We start from the raw sequence: 13,773 nt of genomic DNA on the forward strand, positions 1-13,773 counted from the left end.
TTTTCCTATTCACATGAATCTAGACTACTGTGAAAGAACAAAGGATCAAAACCAAACAAACAAAAAGCTAAGATAATTTTGAGAAACAATGTTTGGGGAGACTTTTTGTGCCAGCTATTAAGGCTTATTACAAAGCTCTACTAATGAGGACAGGCATGGTTTTGGAGCTTGAAGAGACAAATGCACCAGCAGAACAGAGTATGCAGTTCTGACACATCTGTACCTAATAAGGAAAACTAATATATGACAGAGATGGCATCCCAGAGCAGAAAGTAATAGATGGTGTGAAACCAACTATCTAGAGGAAAAAATAAAGCCAGATGCCTATTTTATACCATACACAATCTGGCTTGCTTACTAGATGCTCCTTTTTCTCCCTCAACTCCACAGCGACACCCTTGCAGAAAGCTTTCAAAGACACCAGGTATTGAGTATTGAATCCTTACTCCAGGTGTTGAGTTTTGAATCATTTCCCTTGGCAGAGTCATCCTTACCCATCTGCTCAGATTTTTCCCTGGTTGTGGGTAAACTGTGGTGTATTCATACTTAGAACTATTTCACAACAGTTAAAATGAATCAATTATTGACACATTTCTCCACATCCATGTATCAAAAATAATGGGAAGCAAAAGAAACAAGTGATCCTCCCGAGCGCCTTTTCCATTGCCCTGCTGGGGCCTGGATACTGCCTGGAGCCTGCCCTTGGCTGGAAGCGGGCCCCACCATGCCACAGCTCGGCAGTGGAAGATTCGGGAACAACGTGGAAAAACGTCTGCTCTAATGTCTATTGAAAAAGCATAAGTAGAATACAGAATTATACTTCTGCTAGATTTTAACAGTGTAAAATTATATAAATGGAGCCAAACTAGAAGGGAATAGAGAGAAATGAAAATAGGTTTTTAAAGAATGAATCAGGATTGTGGGTCATTTTCTTCCCTTTCTTTTTGCATTCCATCGATAGTATTATGTGTTTGTGTAGCAAGTTATTTTAAAATGTTTTTTAAAAGTAGGTTGCAGGACAGATAGAATCAAACTGCCATCTTCCTGGTAATGAACAGCGCATTTTCTCCAAGTTGATAATGGGCTTCAATTCTGCTGTCCGACCCAGAGTTTATCTGCAACTCCAGGACAGCCATTTCCCACTGATCACCGCGCTGGGATGAGAGTACCACTGTATTACACAGCTTGTCTGAAATTTTAATTACAACTTGCTTTTCAAAGCCTTTTACAGATTAATTACTTCATTTGCATTGCAGGAACAACGAACAGAGGTTACCCATATTCAGAAAACAGTTAGGGGAGTTAGCGTTAACAAACTGCTTGCCCAAAGCAGTTGGGATGTTAGGGTTCCCCTTGGTGGAGCGACCACAGGCCGGTGAACCCTGCACCGGGAAGGCAGTGAAGCACTTCGGGGGCAATTGTGTACCATCTGGTCAAAATGATGGGCGTTGGCGGTCACAGGTCCTTGGTTTCAGTCCTAGCTCTGCAGTGCATATTTTTGAGCACAATGTTAGGTCCATCTAAGTTTCAGCTTCCTCTTTGGTGAAATGAGGAAGAGGATGCTCAGCTGCCAGAATGGATGTGAGCATAATTTGAAGTAATGAATGTACAACAGGTAGCTAGGAAGAGAGCTGGCCCATAGCAGATAATCAGTAAATAGATTTATTTTTCATTCATCTTGTTTCCCCTGAGTTTTAATATGTACAGCACTTAAGTGGGTAATATAAATGGACCACTTTTGAGCAGGCTTATAGGTAGAGTAGCGATTTATGTGAAATGTAATTACCAAGGATATTGTAGGTCTGGTGAGTACTATTAATTAAAGAGCAACCACAGCTATGGATTTGATTTACAATATAGTTCCATTCTCCTTGCAGTGGATTCCTCCGCCCAGGACCAATCCATAGATATGTATCCATGTAACATAGGACTGTATTGTGATCATCACAACATGCACTTCTCCTAAACCTGTCAATGTAATCTCATCAAGTGTGAATTTTCAGTACCCTGCATGTTTACGCTGGTAAATTATCCCTAAACTGGCAGTTGGCCAAATATTCTTACTACGAGCAAAAGAATAAAAGCAAAGCAAAATAAATCACAACAAAAGATAAGGAAGGGGAACAGGACCCAGTGTAAGGAGAACATCAGTCCCGCCCGTTATCACCAGCAGAATCTGCAGGACTGGGACATGGGAACACTGCGTAGAGAACCGGCAGCTGAAGAGCCTCTTGTTGCCACTGCGGCACACACCCAGACAACCGCTGGTTGGCCTCCCTTGTTCTTTCCCCAGAATCCACACGTGTTTATGCACAAATAATCCTCAATGATCAAGGAAGTGAAGGGGGCAGAGGAGGGGGGGATGAATTGATAATGCTGATTTGAACTTAGAAAAAAACTCTGAAAGCAGCTGTTTTCACAGATGCATCTCTCTTAAAACCCCAGAGAAGGTGCCCCTCGTCTTTGGGAATTTCCAAACCATATCCTATTGGCATAGGCCCTGACTAGAACCCGGACCAATGGAAGACCCCATACAAGAAACCTTCTCTCATCGCAGATGCTCAATTTCCCTATTTCTGCCTGAACTTTGCTCATTTTTACTTTAAGAAAAATGCAATAGATCTCACCCTAAAGTTTTTTATCTTCCTCCAGGGTATTTTTGCTCCATTTACTTGAGGAACTGTTCCCAGAAAATAGTTTGAGAGTGAAATTATACCAAGAATGAAATAACTTACAGAGCCTCAACCTTTTGGGGCATGACTTCATATCACTTATTTTAAATAACCGCGGAGCCTGAGATTGCTCTAGATGTTTGTCCTGCTGCGTCAGTGTGGGGCATCTGAAAAATGATTTACTGGAAGCTGGCAGAGAAAAGGCAAGTGATGTGCACAAGGCCGTGTCATCTACGACGGGGTCCGCATGGAGACCCCAGCTCCTCTGAGCTCTCAAACTAACCAAGGTTTTATGCCCTTCCTATCACCTGCTAAGGTTTCTTGCCTGGAAAACAGAGATAATAATATTTTTCCAATTTACCTCTTATGGTTGTCATAAAAATAAAGTAAAAAATCTATATAATGGTGCTTTGAGAAAAGTATAAGCGTACATGTACGTCATTACTACTTTTGCCTTGAAGTTCCATCTTGGGACGTATTCCATTAGAATTAAGTTTCAGTTCTCCACAGCTGTCATCTCCCACCTGCCTCTGCACAAACAAAACCATCAGAGACTGTGACAGACTGAGTTGTGCCCCCCGCCCAATCACATGTTGGAGTCCTAACTCCCAATGAGATGGTGTTCAAAGACAGGATCCTTAAAGAGGTAATTAACACTAAAAGAGGTCACTGAGTGGGGCCCTAACCCAGCAGGACTGGCGTCCTTATAAGAGGAGGAAGGGACACCAGAGTGCTTTCCCTGTAGGCACGCATACAGAGGAAAGGCCACATAAGGACAAAGTGAGAAGGCAGGGATCTGTGAGCCAGGAACAGAACTCTCCCAGGACCTGAATCTGCTAGCACTTTGATCTTGGACTCCTGAGCCCCAACTGTGAGAAAAGAGATGTATGTGGTTGAAGCCACCCAGAGAGAGGAAGAAAAAAATGAGTAGCTGTTCAGCCTCAGTTAGGACTCAGGCTGCCATGCCCCTAGCCTCAGGCCACCTCAGGCCTGAGGCCTCTAAAGAACACTGGACAAGGCTGGTATTCCCCTCACCTCCCACCAGCATCTGAGATTAGGGGTTGCCAGCATTAGGCACACCCTCCAGCCACAGGTGACAATACTAAAAACAAACCTCAAGGACATCCTTGCTCCTGTGTTCAGTGGCTCCATTAAAGTAGCTTCCAGCTTGAGAAATGTCCCCAGGTGTCTAAGATTTGAGCCTAGCTGAAAGGTGACCCGTCTTGTACCTCAGTTGTCCTCACACAAGGGAAGACTTTCCCGACTGCCTCTGAGATGGGGGCTCTTTTCTTTGGTTGAGATTTAATGACCCACTAATGTATGATGATAAAAGTTAATGTTAAAATTTAGAATCTCATTTTACTTCTATCTGTTTATTAATTTGTTGTACCTTGTCCAGGTGGATCCAACTATATTTCAGACTCTATAAAAAACTAAGACATAATCTGCTGTAACATAATCCTTCTAGACTTTATGGGCATATCTTAGATCTGAAATAAAATAACATTTTTTAAAAACCCTCCCCACTCTATTTATTTCTTTACCTTTTTTAAGGGGGTAGAGGGAGATGCACTGACATAAATCCCCAGCAGGTGACTTTGCAAGTGTCAGTGTAGCCTGTGCTGCTATCCAGATGGAAGATGATATTGCCTATTTCACCTCCATCTCTCCAGCCATGCAGTTGCCCTCAAATGGACTTTCCTAAAACGGCACTTCAAATGCACACTACAGAAAGGATACTATTCTGTATCTGTCAAAGCCGGTTTCTCTCTTCCTTTTCAGCTGTGCTTTTCCACCTGCAGAAACCTCCTCCGACTTCCCAGACCAAAGCAGGCAGAATGTGAGAAGTCGTGGCTTTACTCGCAGGAGGGGTCTGAAAATAGCTGTTTTGCCATGAATTTAGAATCTGGTATGCCTGGTGTGAGTGCTGGGTACCTGGGGCCTGACCAAATGGTAGTCCCCTCCTGTCCTCTGTATTCCGGGCCTGGTCCACCTGGCCTGGCCCTCTGCCTCAGCTTCCTGCTGGGACTTAAGTAAGCCCTTTGCCGAGTCCCAGCACTCCGGACTAATGCCCTACACAGTGCCTGGCTCCTCAAAGACCTTTCCCCTGGGGAGAAAAACATGGTCTCTTATCTCTCTTCATCCTTGCTCCTTGCTGACAACCTTTGCTTTCCCAACAACTGGCCAGCCTCCTGTCTGAACAGAGATACCCAGAGGAATGTCACTGTATTATGAAAATTGAGTATTTGGTGCCAGGACTGAGCACATCCTGGTCAGGGGCTAGTGGCTTGGCCAATTTATTTTCATCTGTTATCATGTGGGATAGGAGCAGAGAACTTTCTCACCCCAAAAATATTTCATGTAACTCTGGTCTTGTCAAACTCCATGCAGATGAATAACCTTAGACACCAGGGAAAATTGGAGGCAAGACTCCATGAATCATTCATTATTCATTAGTCTATTCAGGAAATATTTATTGAATATCTGGAATATATAAGATAAGCACTGTTGTGGATTCACTCTCATTTGAGAAATTTTTCTACTTCAACTTAAGTCCCACCATTCCTACATAACAAATCTTAGCACATCAAAGAGTGAAATGGTCCCGACATTGAGTTCTCTCCTCTTATTAACTCACAGGCTCCATGTGTAGACAGTGAAGGAGGAGCAGAGAGACCAGCCTTTTCTTCTGCAACCTACCGGAGCCACTTCTGGTCCATGACCTTCTTGTGAATAGGTTCTACACTCCTCAGGATGTGGATTTTTAATAGATGAGAAATGCAGGGGCAAACTCATAACCAGAAGAGACAGAAAAAATCCATGAAAGAAAATTATCGCATATCATGAAAAATTTGGAGGGACATCCCATGAATTTTTAAGTACTGAAATCTTTGATGACAATATTGTAAAATCTCTGATATTGTCCAGAATGCAAGGGAATGGCCTTCTGGCAGTTCTTTAATATAGAGTTTCCTTGCTAATCCACATGCCACAGACTTGGCAGAATATTCCACGGAGCCTTAAAATGGTAATCCTCAAACAATGCTGTGAAACGTTATGCAGTCGTGAGAAAATGGGGTCTGGCAGAATGTAGGTTACTCAAACAGGGCTTAAACTTTATTATGATAAAATAGCCTCTCCACTCTTGGGTATAGATTTATTCAGTGCTCACACTGCAGGTCCTCGGAGGCCTCTCTGATATGTGAGGTGATGGCTACGAACTGGAGGCAGAGGGGCCACAGGCCTCACACATTCTCCTCTGTATGATTAGAACTGTTTTCTCTTCTATCTTTGGCCTCTGTGTTGACATCATGCAGATTGCTCTCCCTGTATTATTTAAACCTCACCAGAATGGTTGCTCTTCAGCAGTACCAACAAAGATTTTAAAAATTGTACGTATGTGTGCATGTGTAGATATATATATATATTTACCCTTGATTGTATAAAAGGTAGATAAGTATTTCTATTCATTTTTTGTTATTTTTATGCTTAGACTATAAAATTTTTAAATAATATAATAAACATGTTGACTATATTTATGTTAGGTACCTTGTTATTTGCTTGAATATAATAACACTCCAAGGCAGGAACTATTATTATTCCCACTTTACATATTAGGAAAACAAAGCTTAGAAAATTAAAGTTACATACTCAGCTAATACAATTAGTAAGTGGCAGATCCTAGGAATTAATGAAACCCAGACCTTTCTAACTCCAGGGCCCAGGTTCTTAATAATTGAGCCACACTTTTTATCTTGGAAGAACAGAAATTCGGGTAGAAAGAGAGGGACATACCTGTCCTATGAGGGCATCAGAAGCAAAGAAATCTTGCAAATCTTGAACAGGACCTCCCCTTCTCGACCCCCTACTGATGTCTACCCACCCACAAACTGCCTTAGATTTCAGAAATTTATCCAGCCTGCTTGTAGAAAAGTAGTCTATTCTCACATTGATTTAGTACACTTCTTAGCTTGAAGGAAGGAGTATTAAGAGTACTTCTTTCCTTGCTTTTAAGCAATAGCATTCATAATAAGATAAATTATAACTGTGATGGTAATCATGTTGGGTGGTAGAAAAGGAATCTATTTTCCTGGCTGAATGGATGTTCATTCAATGGTTTCCAATATACCAGACAATGTCCTGAAAATAGCAATTGAGAGACCCAGACCTTCTCAACCTCCAAACAGCAGCTTTCTAACATTAATAATTTTAAGACTCAGACCAAGAGCCAAATCTTGTCACAGTGATATTCTAACTTTAGTAATTATAAACAGTAGTTAAGGTGAATGAATGAATGAATGAGCAAATGCTGCATTATCAGACCAGTTGTCTTGCTCTGGCCTCAGATACCACTCTAATAATCAGATTCTTGTTGCAGAAACTGCATTTCTTTTATTCCAGTGTTCCCTAACAAAGGAGGAGGAAGGCAGAAGATAGTGTATTTCGGACAAACTTCCCTCTGCAAGTAAAATATACTTGAGTCATTAACTAAATTTGGAATTAGAAAGAGAAGTTAAGGTGATTGACATAACTTTCCCCTACATAAAATTTAAAAAATCAAGGGATACAAAAATTATTTCAGAACTCAGAGCAACTGTATTGCAATCTTCCTCCCTCCCTAGAGCCTACCATGGTCTATATTTTGCTCAGACAAGCTTTTTATTTTTTAGGCACATAAATTCTCAGGGTTTACAATTATTTTCAAACATGAATTCCTATTGAATAATCTGCCTGAAGAAGAAAATTCTGGAAGATATTTTAAAAAAAGAGTTATAAACCATCATCCTTCATGAAATTTAAAAATTTCCCCTGGATATTTTTTAAACCATATTTCAAGAAGATAAGAAAAATGAAAGAAAAAAAAAGGGAACATTTTGCTCAGTGAAACTTCAGACAGAAAAAAGATGAACTCTTAGATTAAGTCAATTGTCCATGGGCAGTTTCTCTTGGCTTTCTTTAAGGATTTAGAAATAGTGTTTCCTTCTCCTCAAGTGATTTTGGCACCTTTGATATTCATTACTTTGGAAAGAGCATTGTTAGTTAATTAAAATCATAAACTTAGATGAGTTGGGTTAGGATTCTATCTTGCTAATGGTGCTAATACTTCATTGCATTTCACTCTATGTAATAGTGAGGAAGTAACTACTTTACTTTCTTTGAAATATACTCAATTGTTTTCTTATGAGGAGCTCAGATAAAACTTTTTCATTTGTTTTTGTAAATGAGGAAAAATTTTTCATGCCAGTAAGAAAAGTAATCATATTTTTGGATATGTAAACATGGAATCTATAAAACAAATGTTTTGGTAAAATATGTCTTTTGGGCACTGATTTATTTGGCAACCAAAAGTGTTTTCTTGGGGGAACAAAACATTTTGTGGAAGAAGCCTTCTGTATTCTGAAACTGATTGATTACAGAAACTAAGTTGTAGAGCCAAGAATGAGAATCTATTTCTCTATTCAAATCTGGAGATGCTTAGGTTTAAATACCTCCATCAAAATTATCTTTCTATGAGTAGCTACACTGCCAACTATTTCTACTCCTGTGCCAATAATCCACACTCACAACTCAGCCAGGTTTCTGTTGGATCTAGAATATTGACATTTTGGCCAGAGGAAGGAAAACATGGTCAAACCAATTTCATTGCCTCTTTGTATACAAGTCTTCAGATTTTAGTGAATTTGATGAACCTGTTCCAAAAATATGTGTAAGCTATATTAGGCTACATTTCATTTTCCCCAACCTTCAAACTAGGAACAAAACAGGGAAGGTCTGTAACAATAATAACTGCCACCAAATATCCTAAAAAACAATAAAAAATGAAACAAACAAACAAACAAACAAACAAACCTTGTTCTGTTCATTCAATCCATAAGAAGAAGCATTCATAAATGACAATCTGGAGATGAAAGAAATGGGACATTTTAGAATTCACTGAAGTAAACAGTGGACACAGAACTTCAGGGATCCTGGGCTTATAGGACAGCTGTGTCATGTTGCCATGTGACACAACTTCATCTCTCCAGCCTCAGTGCCTTCATCAGAAAAACAGGCCCATACTGTCTTCTCCTATCTACCTTACAGGACTGTGAAACTGGAGAGGTTGTTGTAGGTAAAAGTCCTTTATGAATATTTAAGTACCAAACCATTTTATTCTTAACATTAATATTCTTTTTAAAATATTTTATTTATTGATTTTAGAGAGAGAGAAAAAGAGAGACAGAGACAAAGAGAGAGAGAGAAACATTGATTTGTTATCCCACTTATTTATGCATTCAGTGGTTGATTCTTGTATGTGCCTTGACTGGGGATTGAACCCACAACTTTGGCCTATCCAGATGATGCTCTAACAAATGGATCTACCCAGCCAGGGCAATATTATCATTCTACTTAGACTTTTTGTTGTTGGTCATGATGACTGTAGTTAATGCTATTGTTGCAACTAGAATGACAGCCTTTTGGGAGAAATCAGCTCCATTTTCATTGGGATTTCAGTGACAACAGTCAATGCTATTTCAGTAATCTTTGTGTCATACAAGCAGGTCCCCATAAAACAATAGGCAATCAATAGTTGCTATTCTTTGATCTTGACAAAATGAATAATCAAAGCATTCTGAGTAGTCAATGAGCCTGATTCTCCTTAAAGACATCAAATATTTTATCAGTTTTCTCTGGAGTGACTGCACAAATCAGGGAGCAGAGGGTGGGGGTGGGTATGCCAACAAAACTCACCAAGAAGTTATCCTCATGTTAAATCATCACAAAGCAAAATTGTTACAATGCTAGGGGCTTGCAAGCACACTTTCAAAAATTATATATCTACATCTACTGGGAATTCTAAATAACTACATAATAGGAATGGTAAAAGAGGCTAGATGGATGGATGGATGGACAAATAGATAGATGATAGATAGATATGTAATATAAATACATAAAATTTAAAATATAATATATGCTTCAGGTACAGATTTAACAATGTAGTCAAGTAGGAAAAATGCTTTTAATTCTATACCTAGAGATAGTAAATATAAATATTTTAACTCTATACTCTTTACAGTATTTTTGATACATTATTTTTTATATAATTGAATTATACTACATATCAGATTTTAAATCAACTTTGTTGGGGTACTATAGTATAATAAAATGCTTGTTTTAAGTATACAATTTCATGGTTTTTGGCAAATATATACTCCCATGTAACTACACTCCCTATTGAGATACAGAATACTTACCTCATCACCCCTAAATGGTTCTTTGTGCTTCTTTTTAGTAAATCCCTCTTAACCTGTGCCCAGGCTACCACTGACCCATTTTTTGCCAAAGATTAGTTTTGTCTGTCCTAGAAATTCATATACGGAAACATAGAATATATAATTTTTTGGCTTTTATTCACTCAGCATAATATTTTTAGATGTATTTATGTATCAGTAGCTTGTTATTTTTATTGTTGAATAGTATTCCATTGTATAATTTACCACAATTGTATTTATTCACTCTTATTCCGAGGGCTTAGGATTGTTCCCAGTTTTTTTGGTATTAAAAATAAAGCTATTAGGGACATTCATACATGCAATTTTGAATGATACTATTTTTACTTAATATAAAACAGGATATCTACCTAATTTTCATTCAGTGGATACACAATAATTTATTTAAACATCCTCTACATTTGTATCTTTAAATTGTTTCTAATTGCTTTTTTTATAAATAATAATTCAAAAAATAGCTTTGCTTTTTCTCTACTTTAGATGCCAGAAAAGTTTTTCAAGGCATTCCAATTCAAGCTGACACAAAAAAAAATTTAAAGAAAATGCTCAATAATGTTCTTTTCATTCTTTGATCTATAATATACAAGAAAACATTGGACATTCTACCAAGATAATTAAAAATGCATTCTAAATTCTAAAGAGTTCCGTCTCTTCCTGGCTTTTATTTTATTTTATTTTGCTAAGAGCTTCTGAAAGTGTTGGCTTCGTTTGCTATTTTTTTGCCTTTTCAATTGACAATTGCCATGATGAATAGAGGAAGCAATGCATCTCAACTCTCTTTGGATTAATTGTAAGGGAAGAAGCTGCTGGATGAGGCCAAATGTGTAGGTGTTGAGTATTGTTTGTTTTTTCCTAAGCTTGAGAAATGTATTTTTGCAACATGGCAGTCAAGTCCTACATCAAAGAAGCAAAATATAGAATGAGAGAACAAAAAAGAAAATCCTTTTTGGAGCCAAAAAATGATCAAAACAAAGAAAGAAGGTGGAGCCCACAGTAACAGAACTATGGGGGACTGAAGCATTTAAAATACACCTGTGTTGGTGCTAATTTAAAAACTCATATTCACAGCATCAATAGTTCTTAAGCAATATACTTAATATGTATTTCTGTTCTAAATATTCTCTCCAGTATCATTTGCATGAGAAAGAGAACACTGGGTCCATTTCCATACTTTACCTTAAATAACAAGGCCACATTTAAGGTTTTTAAGTATTTAACTCATTCAGGTAGATAATATTCTCCAATTCATCCATCCGCTTTCTATATTAACATATGGATTCTTGAAATACCCCATTCAATTCTTATTTGCAATTTATTGTGATTATATTCATACATTCTTGATAAGTACGTATTTGTGCATCTCATCCTTCTCTGTGGGATTATATAGCACGTTACTGGATTGTGTCTGTCCAATACACATTTGTTCTGGACTTCCAAGGGCCTGTTTGATCATTGGCATCAGGCGGGTCTGGTGCATTTGCCATCCTGAGTGCCACTTGTATGCAATGCTTGGGTCCCACCAAAATTCATACATTGAAACCTTAACCTCAATGTGATGGTATTTAGACGTGGGGCCTTTTCAAGGTACTGTATTTTTTCAGACTATAAGACACAACCCCCACCAAATTTGGGAGGAATAATGGTTGTTAATGCTGCTGTTGAGTCCTGTTTACATTTACATTGGTGAAATATTATGTTATTTATGTTATTAAATATTTTACCACATTTTTTGCTTCAAAATTTTTTTCCCTATTTTCCTCCTCTAAAACCTAGGTGTGTCTTATGGTCCGAAAAATACGGTAATTAAGGGCGACATAAGAGTGTGGCCCTCAGGAATAGAGTTAGTGCCCTTTAATAAGAGACGTGAGAAAAATGATCTTTCCCTCACTATCGTGTGAGGACACAATGAGAAGGTGGCTGTCTGCAAACTAAGAAGAGGACCCTCATCATGCTGGTACCCTAATCTCAGATTTCCAGTTTCCGCAATTATAAAAAAAATGCCTGTTGTTTCACTCAGTCCTTGTTTTTGTTGTTGTCAATGCTATAGCAGCCCAAGCAGACTAAGATACCAACCCTGTAACTCAGTTGTGGAGGGAGTTACAAGACCCAAGATGGGTAATTATAGTTACTCACACACCTAGTCATGGTAGTTGAACTTAAGTGATAGTAAATCACCTGAATCGAACCACAGCTCTTCCCTATGAATTTTTTTTAAAGAGAAGCCCCATTTTGTCCTAGCCAGGTGGGTCAATTGGTTGGAGCATCATCCCATGCATCAAAAGTCTGTGGGTTCAATTCTTGGTCAGGGCACATAACCAGGTGTGTGTTCCATCCACATTCGAGGCACGTATGGGAGGCAACCAATCAATGTTTTTCTCTCACATCAATGTTTCTCTCTCTCTCCCATTTCCTCTCTCTCAAAGATCAATAAACATATCCTTACATGAGAATTAATAACTTAAGAAAAGAGAGAAGCTCCCATTTCAGTGATGTGTTAGAGGTGATCAGTGGGCTCACACTGATTCACAAAAGCTGACTGCTAAATTTTCAGGAATCTTGCAAAGCAGTCTATAAACCACTGATAGGTTAAAACCAGCTGTGGTAGGAGTATTTATATTACCAAAACTGTAAAGTACTAAACCAATAAATATGATACAACATATAATTAAAATTAAGGATAAAAATTATATGATTATCTTAATACTTAATAAATCAACAAATAACAAGTGCTGTCAAGGATGTGGAGAAAAGGGAATCCTCAAATACCATTGGAAAGATTATAAATTAGTGCAGTCATAATAGAAAACAATATGGAGATTCCTTAAAAAATTAAAAATATAGTTGCCATATGTATGATCCAGCACTTCCACTTCTGGATATCATGCAAAGGAAAAACAAACATTAATTTGAAAAGATATATATACTCCCATGTTCACTGCAGCATTACCAGTAATAGCCAAGATGTGGAAGAAGCCCAGGTGTCCATCAATAGATAAATGGATAAAACAACTTTTTATGGGACATTTACCCAATGGAATACTACTTGGCCATAAAAAGAAGAAAATTTTACGCTTTGCAACAGCAGGGATGGACCTGGAGAACATTACCCTAAAGTGAAATATGCCAGTCAGAGAAAGACAAATGCCATATGATTTTATCTGCATGTGAAATCTAATGAACAAACTGAACTAACAAGCAAATTAGAGACAGACTCAGAGAGCAGGATGACAGCTAAGTCAGGTGTGGGGAATGTTAGGGGATGGAGGGATTGAACAAAAGGAAAAAGGACTCATGGTCATGGACAACAGTGTGGTGATTGTGGTGGGTACAGGGATACAAGGGGACTAAATGGTAAAGGAAAAAATACAAGAAAAAAGATGATATGGCCTCTATATATATTATATATAAATATCAATACATAAATATATATATTTTACAATGAAATATTACTCAGCTTTCAGACAAAAAAGAAAAGAAATCCTGCCTTCTGCAACGATGTGGATGAATGTAGAGGACATTATGCTAAGAGAAAGAAGCCAGAGAGGGGCAAATACTGTATGGTATCACTTATATATGAAACCTAAAAAAATGAAATTCATAGAAACAGAGTAGAACAGTGGTTGCCTTTGCCAAGGACTAGGAGATACGGAAAAAGGGAGAGGTCGGTAAAAGGGTACAGACCTTCAGTTGTAAGATGAATAACATCCGAGGATCTAATGTATAGCATAGTGACTAGGTTTGATAATTCTGTATGGTATAAATGAAATTTGTGAACTCAGTAAAACTTAAGTGTTCTCATAAAAAAAAAAGCAAGGTAAATATGTGACATG

The sequence above is a fragment of the Phyllostomus hastatus genome, unplaced genomic scaffold (genome assembly GCF_019186645.2).
Source record: "Phyllostomus hastatus isolate PE091 unplaced genomic scaffold, TTU_PhHast_1.1 phas_contig_34, whole genome shotgun sequence".
Taxonomy (NCBI): domain Eukaryota; kingdom Metazoa; phylum Chordata; class Mammalia; order Chiroptera; family Phyllostomidae; genus Phyllostomus; species Phyllostomus hastatus.